This window comes from Pygocentrus nattereri, chromosome 18 (assembly GCF_015220715.1).
Source record: "Pygocentrus nattereri isolate fPygNat1 chromosome 18, fPygNat1.pri, whole genome shotgun sequence".
Taxonomy (NCBI): Eukaryota; Metazoa; Chordata; class Actinopteri; order Characiformes; family Serrasalmidae; genus Pygocentrus; species Pygocentrus nattereri.
In genome coordinates, this window is record NC_051228.1 from 35,495,695 (window position 1) to 35,508,580 (window position 12,886).

Below are 12,886 nucleotides of genomic sequence, written 5' to 3' on the forward strand. Positions count from 1 at the left end.
TCATTTCCACCCAAAGCAGTGACCTCAGCATTGTTGACACAGGCTGTCACAGATGAATCGTCCTCAAACAAGACAGACATGGCAAAGAACAGTCTTGGGGCTTGGAAAGCTTTCGGTGGGCATATCACTGCCTTTGAGGCACACTGTCAAGGCTAAACTGCTATCTGTAAATAAAAGGCATGTTCTCAAATTTTCTAGATGCTGCAACAAACCGACTACGCTCTCGAGAGGCCTACTGGTCTGAGTTAATGTGGGTAAACGTTAGGGGTGGGGAAAAAAAACCTCTTAGATGCATCGCGATGCGAACATGGATGATTCCAAATCGATAATTTTGAAGGAACACAAAAGGCGGAACTTGTAAGGGGGTGAGTGCAGTGCTCGGACAGTCTGTGGCAGCACATAACAAAAACACAACTGAATGAGCGAGAAATTCGACCGGCACCCCCTGCGTTAAAAGTCAGGTTAGGCCAGGAGTCGCAATCCAAATGTTAAGAACTTTCAACAAAAATCAAACCACCTTTGGAGCCACATCATGTTATGTCCAGTATGTCTCAGTATGTGCTGATGTCCTAGAATAGAATAAAAATATAATCAAAAACGCAGACTTACTTCGCTCTACTTTCCTCCCATCTCTGGCAACTTTTCCTCAAAAGTTGAATAGTTTCTTGTAAAATGTCTCTCAATGTTCAGCTGTTTTACGAGGCTGAAGCCGCTTCCCATTCTCCAGCTTCTTGTTCAAATTTTTCCATTCCACCTTAAATCCGCCTGTGGAGTGTAAATGCAGCACTATTTAAGGTGGAACGGGAACATTTGAAAGAGAAGCGGCTTCACCTTCGCAACATTTTAATGTTTGACAGTCTCTCGTTGCACATTTAAGGTACCAGGAAACCAACTGCGGTGCTTATAAATGCGAATAAGTCCATTCATTTCAAAAGTCCGTCTTAAATCTCTCTCTAGCTAGGCGAGACTCTCTGTGTTGCTATGTGAGCTTCCCCAGGGGAAAAGGGACCTGGACAAGAGGCATACTATATGGATATATCCACTAAGCTAAAATATTTTGGAAACGACAAACATGAGAAACCATATTTTCCACTCGTTTTCCTACCGGTTGTACTTACTGCCAACCAGAGGACCATCGAGCAAGCGATGTCAAAGCTTCCACCCAGCTCGGAAGTGAATTACAGACTCTTTCACAACTTTCACTGCCAAGGATTTGTGTCCGTTCTCAGGCGCTGAGAACCAGGGCTTTCATGCCATGTTGCACATTTTACGGCTGAGATACAGCGTCTCGCTGACACAGCGCTGACACAATTAGCAAATAATTACAATTTAAAAAATAATGTAGATTTAGAGCAGGGCTGTCCAAAGTGTGGCCTGTGGACCAAGGTTAGCCAAAAAGGATGTTCAGGCCTGGATCATCAAGTTATCGGTCCCTGGGCATAAATGTTTGGTGGGCTCCTGTCTGGCTACCTTTTATCGGTGGTCAGTAAACTTTAGATGATAACACATCTGGTTACACAAAACCTATTCAGCACCATCATGGTAACATACTAACTACAGTGTTGGGCACATCGCTGCTATAAGCACTTTTTTTCAATCGAGACAAAACAACAGCAAGATTACTTACACTTAAGAAAGATTACTTACACTTAAGTTAAGAAAGATTACTTACACTTAAGTTAAGAAAGATTACTTACACTTAAGTTAAGAAAGATTACTTACACTTAAGTTAATAGCAAGATTACTTACACTTAAGTTAACAAAGATTACTTACACTTAAGTTAACAGTAAGATTACTTACACCTAAGTTAACAAAGATTACTTACACTTAAGTTAACAAAGATTACTTACACTTAAGTTAACAGCAATATTACTTACACTTAAGTTAACAAAGATTACTTACACTTAAGTTAACAAAGATTACATACACTTAAGTTAACAGCAAGATTACTTACACTTAAGTTAACAAAGATTACTTACACTTAAGTTAACAGCAAGATTACTTACACTTAAGTTAACAAAGATTACTTACACTTAAGTTAACAAAGATTACATACACTTAAGTTAACAGCAAGATTACTTACACTTAAGTTAACAAAGATTACTTACACTTAAGTTAACAGCAATATTACTTACACTTAAGTTAACAAAGATTACTTACACTTAAGTTAACAAAGATTACTTACACTTAAGTTAACAGCAAGATTACTTACACTTAAGTTAACAAAGATTACTTACACTTAAGTTAACAAAGATTACTTACACTTAAGTTAACAGCAAGATTACTTACACCTAAGTTAACAAAGATTACTTACACTTAACAAAGATTACTTACACCTAAGTTAACACTTACACTTAAGTTAACTTACTTACACTTAAGTTAACAAAGATTACTTACACTTAAGTTAACAGAAAGATTGCTTACACTTAAGTTAACATTAACTGTATGAGGAAGTCAGGTGTAGCTGAAAAGTATGTTAGGGTGGTGCAGGACATGTATGAGGATAGTGAGACAGGTGTGCAGTTGGAGTGACAAATGGTTTCAAAGTGAAGGTGGGGTTACATCAGGGATCAGCTTTGAGCCCCTTGGATGGACAGGTTGACAGATGAGGTCAGGCAGGAGGCTCCATGGACCATGATGTTTGCAGATGACATTGTAATCTGTGGTGAGAGTAGAGAGCAGGTGGAAGAGAATCTGGAGAGGTGGAGGTTTGCACTGGAGAGGAGAGGAATGAAGGTCAGTAGAGACAAGACGGAATACATGTGTGAGAATGAGAGGGAGGCAGGTGGAAAGGTGAAGATGCAAGGAGTAGAGGTCGTAAAGGTGGATGACTTCAAATATCTTGGGTCAACCATCCAGAGCAATGGACAGTGTAGAAAAGAGGTGAAGAAGATGGTGCAGGCAGGATGGAGTGGGTGGAGACGGTGTCAGGGCTGATGTGTGACAGAAGGATAGTAGCAAGAGTGAAAGGGAAGGTTTACAAGACAGTAGTGGTCCTGCTATGATGTTCGGTTTGGAGACTGTGGCTCTGTCTAAAAGACAGGAGGCTGAGCTGGAGGTGGCGGAGATGAAGATGCTGAGATTTTCGTTGGGAGTGACAAGGATGGACAAGATTAGAAATGAGCAGATCAGAGGGACGGTGAAGGTGGAGCAGTTTGGAGATAAAGCCAGAGAGGCCAGGTTGAGATGGTTTGGACATGTGTTGAGGAGGAATAGTGGATATATTGGGCAAAGAATGTTGGAGATGGAGCTGCCGGGCAGAAGGAGAAGAGGTAGACCTCAGAGGAGGTTTATGGATGTAGTGAAGGTGGACTTTGGAGATGGCTGGTGTGAAAGTAGAGGAGGCACTGGATAGGGCAAGATGGAGGCAGATGATCCGCTGTGGTGACCCCTAAAGGGAGCAGCTGAAAGAAGAAGATACTGCCAGGGCTGGCAAGTATTTTTCTTTAAAATTGGTGGCTGGGCTTTTACATCTGGTTTTGGAATGGGCATCACTTCTGTCAAAGTTTCTAGTTTTTACGATCCTTTTTACGATCCACCAAGCACATCTTTGGAACATCTGGAGAGTCAAATTTAACCTACATCCACAGGAACACTAGTTCACTAAAAAAACTGACAGTTTGAACGAGGTAATGACGGACAGTATAACGGTTGATGTTATATGATGTTATACATTTTTCTCAAACTCAGTTTAACACCTGTTTTGCTCATTGCTTTTCTTTTTCGTCCTCCACAGGTATTGCGTTTTGGCCGCTTTGAGCGACTTGTAGAGTTCTGAATTACTCAAATGAATAATTAAACACTACAGCTAGGAAAAAGTTACATCAGCATAAAATCATCACTCCACCGTTTGGGAGCTTTTGTAGATCCATGCATTAAATAAGGCCAATGTTATCAAAATTACATTATTTAGCATCTCTCTGCAGTTGGATAACATACACTATTCATCTGCATGACAGGCCTGAAAAACCACAATAAAACTCACCGTCTATGTAAGTGCATGAAGCATGTAAACAAAGGATCCTGACAATATGGCAGAACAATCCAATCATGGACCACAGTGTGAGGTCGACTTCCAAGCCCTATACAAAAAGACTGGGCACTCTTGGTTAAGAATATCACTGTTGTCGGACATCACCTAAAGCAAAACATAGGAAGAAGAAATAATGAAGAAAAATATATTGGTGAATCATTATATTATAGCAACAACCTGTAATGGTTATAATGTCAAAGCCTGATCCAATACATGAAGCCGCTACACACAGAACAGGTGCAGGACCACATGAAGAGAAAATCACACTTAAAAATACTGTCCTGATTAGTCGAAGAGAAAAAACTGTGCGCACAACAAATTGCCTGCTACTAATTACTTGTCTATTTAAAGGAGGAGCAAAAACATGTCTGACCATAACACAGCGACTATGCGTACAACACTATGCTTAACAGTTCGATTAAATATCTGAATATTTTTGAGTGCGGACCTTATAGTTTTGTTTAAGCCCTATTCCAGAACCAGCAGAATCACCTCCTGCCAGCTGTTTGTCAAGCAGAAACATCTGAACTACCTATTTCATCTGCCTCTTTCACCTGTCTGGGTCTCTGAACATGACAGAGGGGTCCAGACACACCATCAGCTGTGGACTCTTCTTTCTGATCATGTTTGACAGTCCCTGCATGTAGCCATACTAAAACCATATATTGAAGGAAAACTTAGTGATTCAAAAAGATTCGTCTGATTTCAAAGCGCCATACTTTTACAGCCGTGGGGCGTCTAGGAACCAATCACAATCCAACTGAAAGAGGGGGTCACAGAGTTTCTGATTGTCAGTGGAAGATGGGCTCCCTTCAGTCTGAGAGGAGATGAGACCCCTGAGCAGAGCGTTCTGCGGTCTCCACGTCAATCAGAGTGAATCTATCATAACTGTGAAGTGTGATTTCGTGGGCAGTGAAGCACCAACAGCTCAGAGCGTTCGGCGCTGGTTCCACAGCACTGGATGATCTCTGAAATCGCGCTGAAAGAGCCGTGAGACCAGCGACGCCCGACAGGCTCAATCCAGTACGGGATGAGCTTGACTGTGGTGTTGATGTCGTCCGTACAGCTGGAGGAGGTTCATATTGAACACTTATAAAATTACATAATAAACTTTATGCTCATTTAAACCATTTACAGTTTACTGCATTGTTCTGCAGGGCACTGTGTGCGGAGGCCGGACGCTGGCATCTGGGCTTTTTGCAGATGATGTTGTCCTTTTGACTCCTGAATGCCTCCAGCGGGAACTAGAGTGGTTTGCTGCTGAGTGTGAAATGGTTGGTATGCAGATCAGCACCTGTAAGTCTGAGTCCATGGTCCTCAGCCAGAAACAACAGCCACAACAAGTAAGGGGAGAGGACCTGCCCCAGGTGGAGGGGGGGTGGTGGAGAGGTTATCTCAGGGTCTAGAGCCGCTACTCCTCCACATTGAAAGGAACCAGTTGAGGTGGTTTGGGCATCTATTTAGGTTGCCCCCTGGCTGCCTCCTGATGGAGCTTTACCAGGCCTGGCCAACTGGGATTGTATCTCCAAGATGACCTGGGTGCAGCTCAGAATGAGCTGGAGGAAGTTGTGGGGGACATTTTTGTAGATAAACTTGCAGACAGTCCTTTATAAAAAGAAGAGTGAACAGCTTTCATGGTGTCAAACAGCTGAAAAATATTGCCAAGCTAGTTTGTGTTTATTGTAGGACAAATTAATTATCTATAAGGTTTAAATCAGGATGTTTCTGATCTCCAAAATGGTAACTTTACAGGAGAAGGAAAAACCTACTTTACTTTTAATGTAAGTCAATGGAACCAGACTTTTTACCAAGTCATTCTGAGCTGTTTCTTTTGGTCCATTCATCCTGAAAGTTATAAACAATGTAAAGGCCCACATGTGTTTTCAAATGATGCCAAACACTGAAAAATTTCAAAAATGGAGATACGAGGTTTTCTTCCGACAACAGCGATGTGCTATTGTTGCCAAGCAGGACAAGCACTTTCAGTCGCCCATCACTGTGGTCAATTCATGAACATTTTCATTTTTATTGTCACATATAGCAGTGCTTAATGCAGACAACTTTACCTGCAAGCAGCTCATGTCATCAGATTACCACCACAATGACACTGCTAGTTTCTGATAGCGTCTCAACGCAACTTCCTGCGTCAGTGTCAAGATAACGGTGCCACACACTTACTTCCTCACACTTAGTAGTGTAATACTACTTTAGGCTGATCCAGCCAAAATGCGGACATTTGAAGTATGCAAGACATTCAAGAAATAGATTCTTCACTTTCCAGTTTCCTTATTCACAATTTTACACGAAATCATTCAACATTTAAATTCAAAGGCAGCACTGATCCTTAATGGGGGAGCAGTTTAGCCTGCTATCCTTTGGCCTGTTTAGCCTGCTAGTTGTTAGGGATATAAGTGCCTCTCAGTTTGAACAAAACAGTCCATGTAGGCGGCATAACAGTCCACTCACAGCACGATGGGTTTTTGCGATAATTCAGTTGTTGTGAGGAGATCTGAACATGGCGCAAGTTGATTTTTTCATTGAAAAATGTCAACAGTACCAACCATTTTGGAGCTAAATGGACACAACAGGGTAAGTTGTGGGGTAAGGGTAAGACCAACCCTGGTCCTGGAGACACAGTCATATTCAAAGGTTTGGGTGCCCCTGGTCAAATAGCATCTATCTATAGAGGACACATTTCTGTATTATACAGGCAAGGAGTGTGTTTACATGCACTCAATAATCCGATAACTGTGAGAAATCTGATTTTGTCAGTAATCCGATCAACACATTTACATGCACTTCAACATGGGGAAACTCTGGGTCTACATGAGTCAGGCAATAAGCGGATTTCTGCTTTGCAACCAGCCAATAAACTCACAGAAGTAGACGTGGCACAAATATAATGTAAAAACTTTTTTTTAAACATTGCTCCACTTTACCTGAAAATATGAACTTCCATCATCTAGAGGATGAAGAATATTTAAATCCTTTATTTCGACATCCACCATCTGATCTCACACATGTGCAGACTGACAAATCCGAAAGAAATCAGAGTAAGAGTTTCCATGCACTGCGAAACCTGATTATCGAGCTAAAATCCAGCCTCTTTCTCGGATTTCTAGATCGGGGTTTGGTATTTACATGACCATTTGAATAATCGGATGACTGCAGACATCCGATTGTGATTGGATTACAGAGGGCACGTAAACTCAGTGTCATATTTAAGTGTGTTCCCTATAAAGGAAACTTATTTTCACTTGGAATATCAACTGTCATTTGACATGAGGTGATGAAACTTTGGCATCTGACTGTATACCTTCTCATGGAGCCTGGTTCCAACCACGATCTGGTTCAGTTAATTAACGTTAGACGTCCTTACGTGGCTGGATCAGATGCACTAATACGCATATTCAAACTCAGCTAGGCTAGTACTACTAGTGAGGATGGACACAAGTCACAGAATCAAAAATTAAGATGCATAAAGACCTGTTTTATCTCGGCATGCTGATACAAATGAAGCTGTGGAAGACTTGGATTCTCCCATCCCTACACTCTCAGAACTGTCACTGGGGTGGGACCCCCCCATCATCTCAGTACCTTCAGTCAGGGAACATAACTGAACCAAAATCCACTTAAATGATATTCTCTAAGCTGTACTGACTCCACACACCCCGCCTCGCCCCCAGGCTTTTATTCTACTGCTCTGTTTTAACACATTTGGCTATGAAAAGTAACAAATACCAAGTTTTCACCTGGAAAAACGTCTTTAAGGTGCACAATCAGACCTTAAAACCACTGCTGGAGCTTTGAGGGAACATTTGCATTGTTTGCACCTTGATGAACGAAAAATGTACCTGAACAGAACCGTCATTTCTAACCGTGTATTGAACCCATGCAGAGTTTCTCGAACCTACTGTGCTAAGTTGAGCTGCATAGAATGTAAATATGGTTTCACGTCAATGTGGCTTTGAAGTGGGTGGCTCCAACGCATTTCTAAGGCCAACCGGAGGACGCTGCTGCTTCACACCTATCTAGACTTTACACCCACATCCAACAAAGAGCTGAAACCTGCAGCGGACAGAACACTGTATCGAGTACTTCCTTTATCTATCCAAAACATGAGCAAGGGAGTGAAGAACTCAACTACACTGCAAACCACAAACTTCTTTTAGAGAACATTTGCGCAACCTCGCATGATTTCCCACCGAACGTTGGGCCCAGTCGCCTCTGTCGCAACAGCGCAGCTCATGTATGTTACAGTCTGTTCTGTGCGGTCAGGATGGCTGTGATCAAGCCCTCTTATTGACGCACATATACCTTGTGATGACTCATTGAGAAACTAAGCCATAAATATAACATATATCATCTCCCGCACTCCCACTGCGAGATATGAATGAACACACGTAATCAGGCCCATTCACTGCTGTTTAGGTTAATATTTAACGTGGCAGATAAAGATAAAGAGGTGGTGATGAGGTTCATGTATGCGTGAACAGAAAACACAGACGGGACACACCTGCCTTTAGGGTTTACACAGCAACCTAGTCACTGAACTGCTACACATACCATAAACCATTACTCCGCATTTATGGGCCAGCTGATCAAACACAGGAGCTGGCATTACATTCAGACTATGAATGTGATCATTAACGATGTAGATGTGTTCCCAGCTCTACCACCCCTAAATGTGGCCCTGTGTTATCACTCACTACAGTTATGGGAGGTACTGCTCATCACTAATCTCTGGCATCATGCTGGTGCCTGATCTCAATCAACTTTTAGTATGAAGTCATAAAAGGCTGTGTTATTCTGAGATGTCTGTGATAAGTGGAGAAGTCCTGAGTTAGCAGAAACAGCACTGAGGCATGAAGCCTTTACCAATTAAGGGCAGAGAAGTGGAGGGAAGGGCCAGGCTCTGGTGTGCGAGTGTGGCGGCCTCGATTGCATCACAGCGGGGACTTCCCCTCGGATATACTGAGCGTAATACTTCTCAGAACTGCTGAGCTCAACTCACACTGTTTACTCTTGTTAGACCTGGTTTTCTGGAGCTAAACTACCACAGTTTGGACACACCTAGTAACAGGAGGGATTTCCTTTCATTAATATTTTCAAGGATAGATGAGAAAACATCGTTTTGACTTTGAACAAACAAACAAACAAACAAACAAAACAAAACAAAACAAAGACTTTTTATAATTTAAAATAATTTTAGTGGTAAAGTGGCTAGTGGTTTACTCTTCTGCACTGGTCAGCACAGACATGTTTGAGCAGGGACATCAGACATGTGATTTACACTGATCAGGCGTAACATTATGACCACCTCCTTGTCCTTGTCCTTGTTTTAAACACCTCGGTGTCACTGCTGGACTGAGGACAGTCCACCAACCAAAAATATCCTGTGCGCAGCGTCCAGTGACCACCGATGAAGGACTAGAGGATGACCAACACAAACTGTGCAGCAGATGAGCTGTCGTCTCTGACTTTACATCTACAAGGTGGACCGACAAGGTAGGAGTGCCTAATAGAGTGGACAGTGAGTGGACTGCCAAAGAAATGCCGCCCCACACCATTACTGACCCACTGCCAAACCGGTCATGCTGAAGGATGTTGCAGGCAGCAGGTCGCTCTCCACGGCGTCTCCAGACTCTGTTACGTCTGTCACATGTGCTCAGTGTGAACCTGCTTTCATCTGTGAAGATCACAGGGCGCCAGTGGCGAATTTGCCAATCCTGGTGTTCTCTGGCAAATGCCAAGCGTCCTGCACGGTGTTCCATCATCCATGGCCCTCATACCATCCTCATGGAGTCAGTTTCTAACCGTTTGTGCAGACACATGCACATTTGTGGCCTGCTGGAGGTCATTTTGCAGGGCTCTGGCAGCTCCTCCTGTTCCTCCTTGCACAAAGGCGGAGGTAGCGGTCCTGCTGCTGGGTTTTTGCCCTCCTACGGCCTCCTCCACGTCTCCTGGTGTACTGGCCTGTCTCCTGGTAGCGCCTCCAGCCTCTGGACACTATGCTAACAGACACAGCAAACCTTCTTGCCACAGCTCGCATTGATGTGCCATCCTGGATGAGCTGCACTACCTGAGCCACTTGTGTGGGTTGTAGAGTCCGTCTCCTGCTACCACGAGTGTGAAAGACCACCAACATTCAAAAGTGACCAAAACATCAGCCAGAAAGCAGAAAGGTACTGAGAAGTGGTCTGTGGTCCCACCTGCAGAACCACTCCTTTATTGAGTGTGTCTTGCTAATTGCCAATAATTTCCACCTGTTGTCTGTTCCATTTGCACAACAGCTGTGAAACTGATTGTCAGTGTTGCTTCCTAAGTGGACAGTTTGATTTCACAGAAGTTTGATTTACTTGGAGTTATATTGTGTTGTTTAAGTGTTCCCTTTATTTTTTTGAGCAGTGTATTTTAAAGTAAGTGCACAGCATGTAGAAACTCAAATAACTTGCTTGCAAAGTTCCTGCAAAAATCTGAGTAGATGGAAGAAAAACTAGCTCGCCACATTGATTTACTCGGTTACTAAGTTCTTGAGGCATGATCAAATAAAACAGGCCCCTCATTAGTGGACATTTTTCTACAATATAAAAAGCTCAGTGTGCGTTTCGCGTCAATGTTACATGTCATCAAGTGAATTTTACATAGCTACTCACTTTATGGTCAAATGTGTGCATATACAGCACTGTGTGAAAGTTTTAGGCATCTAAGCAAATGTTTAACCAGTTGACCTCAGCAGTGAGTTTATCACAATATACATTAGAATAAAGTCGTATTCATAATTCAAATAAACAGAAAAACAATAAAAAGTAACAAGAATTTCTCGGGTCCATATTTTTCCTGGGCACCTTCACAGCCGCCACAGAGACTCGTTAATATCATCAATTACATCATGAGCTCAATTTACTGAGCACTGATTGGTCAAACCAGAAGCTGCTTTTTAACTACATATAATACTGGGCTTCCTCGAGGAGAGGCTTGGAAATGGACACACTAATGTCCAGAAAATCACTACTTATATATATATATATATATATCCATCCATCCATCCATCCATCATCTTCCGCTTCTCCGGGGTTCGGGTCGCGGGGGCAGCATCCTGAGCAATGATATATATATATATATATGTATGTATATATATATATATATATATATATATATATATATATGATATATATATATACACACTCAATATTAATTAATATTCTATACATTTTGTATATTCACATATTAACTTTTCTCAGCAAATAAACACAAACTACACAAATAAGTAGATTTTGAAAATGGTCTTGAAGACTTTCACACAGTACTGTAGATTTTTTTATAAATTACATGAATAAAACTGAGTAACAGTTGTAAATTTATTGAAATTGTATTCTGAGCATGTTTTTTTTCCCATTGTAATAGAATATTACTGTATACACATGGACCGCATAACCACTGCCTTCACTAAAGAACTGTTTCAAGCAGTCTTGCATAAGCATGATTACAAGTACTATTTGTGTATTGCTGTGGTTTCTCTGGATTTTGCTGCAAGATTTGGAATGATTTCATTATTTTCAGAATTTCGCAACATAACGCAACATGCAGTGATTTTATGGTTCTCATAAAATTTGGAATTTTCCACTGCATTTCATGAACAGTAACAACACTGGCTGGGCAAGAGTTGCGGTGAGCCGAAATTCACCATGTTCCTCTTTCAGTCATGTACTGGCGAGAACCGCTCAGCGCTGCGTCCACCCTGCTGAACAGAGACTGTGGGAGTAACGCAATCACACATGCGCGCACACGGGCACACACACACACTGTTCCTGACAAACATCTTTGTGAAAATTCACACTGAATTTTCACCATGATTTCATTCATGTAGAGCAGCTGAGGCCTGTACTTGTGGAATCATTAGTTTTGGGATAGGGTGAGTGTATATATCAGAGAGAGAGAGAGAGAGAGAGAGAGAGAGAGAGAGAGAGAGAGAGAGAGAGAGAGAGAGAGACAGAGAGACAGAGAGACAGAGAGCGAGCGAGCTCATTCTCAGCACTGCAGTAACACTGACGTGGTGGTGTGTTAGTGTGTTGTGCTGGTCTGAGTGGATCAGACACAGCAGTGCTGCTCGAGTTTTTAAACACCTCAGTGTCGCTGCTGGACTGAGAACAGTCCACCAACCAAAAGTATCCAGCCAACAGCGTCCTGTGACCACTGATGAAGGACTAGAGGATGACCAACACAAACTGTGCAGCAGCAGATGAGCTGTCGTCTCTGACTTTACATCTACAAGGTGGACCGACAAGGTAGGAGTGCGTAATAGTGTGGACAGTGAGTGGACACAGTGTTTAAAAACTCCAGCAGCACTGCTGTGTCTGATCCACTTGTACCAGCACAACACACACTAACACACCACCACGTCAGTGTTACTGCAGTGCTGAGAATGATCCACCACAGTGGACAGTGATGATATACAGTATACACAATATATGCACACACCACAGCCCAAAACTGAGACACTGAGAGTACCAAAAGTGTTTGTCCTGTGATCTCTGTGTTCAGGCCACGCTGATGCACATGGGAATAACATGAACTGTGTGAGTTTAGAAACCGCAACGTTCTTCCACTTCAGTTCCCAATTACATAGAACACAACTTACGATTGGGCAATCCTCACATATGAAACAAAGTGCTGACAAATCTGTTTAGTTTAGTTCTTTGGAGCTTGATGTGCCTCTAAAGATGAAATGTACCTCACACTTGGCCAAGCACACTAAGGCACACTGAGCGTCGCACAATAATTAGTCCATGGAGTAAAGCCGTTAGCCGTTACAATGCAGAAGCAGTTTTGACAATACTGTTCACATTTTT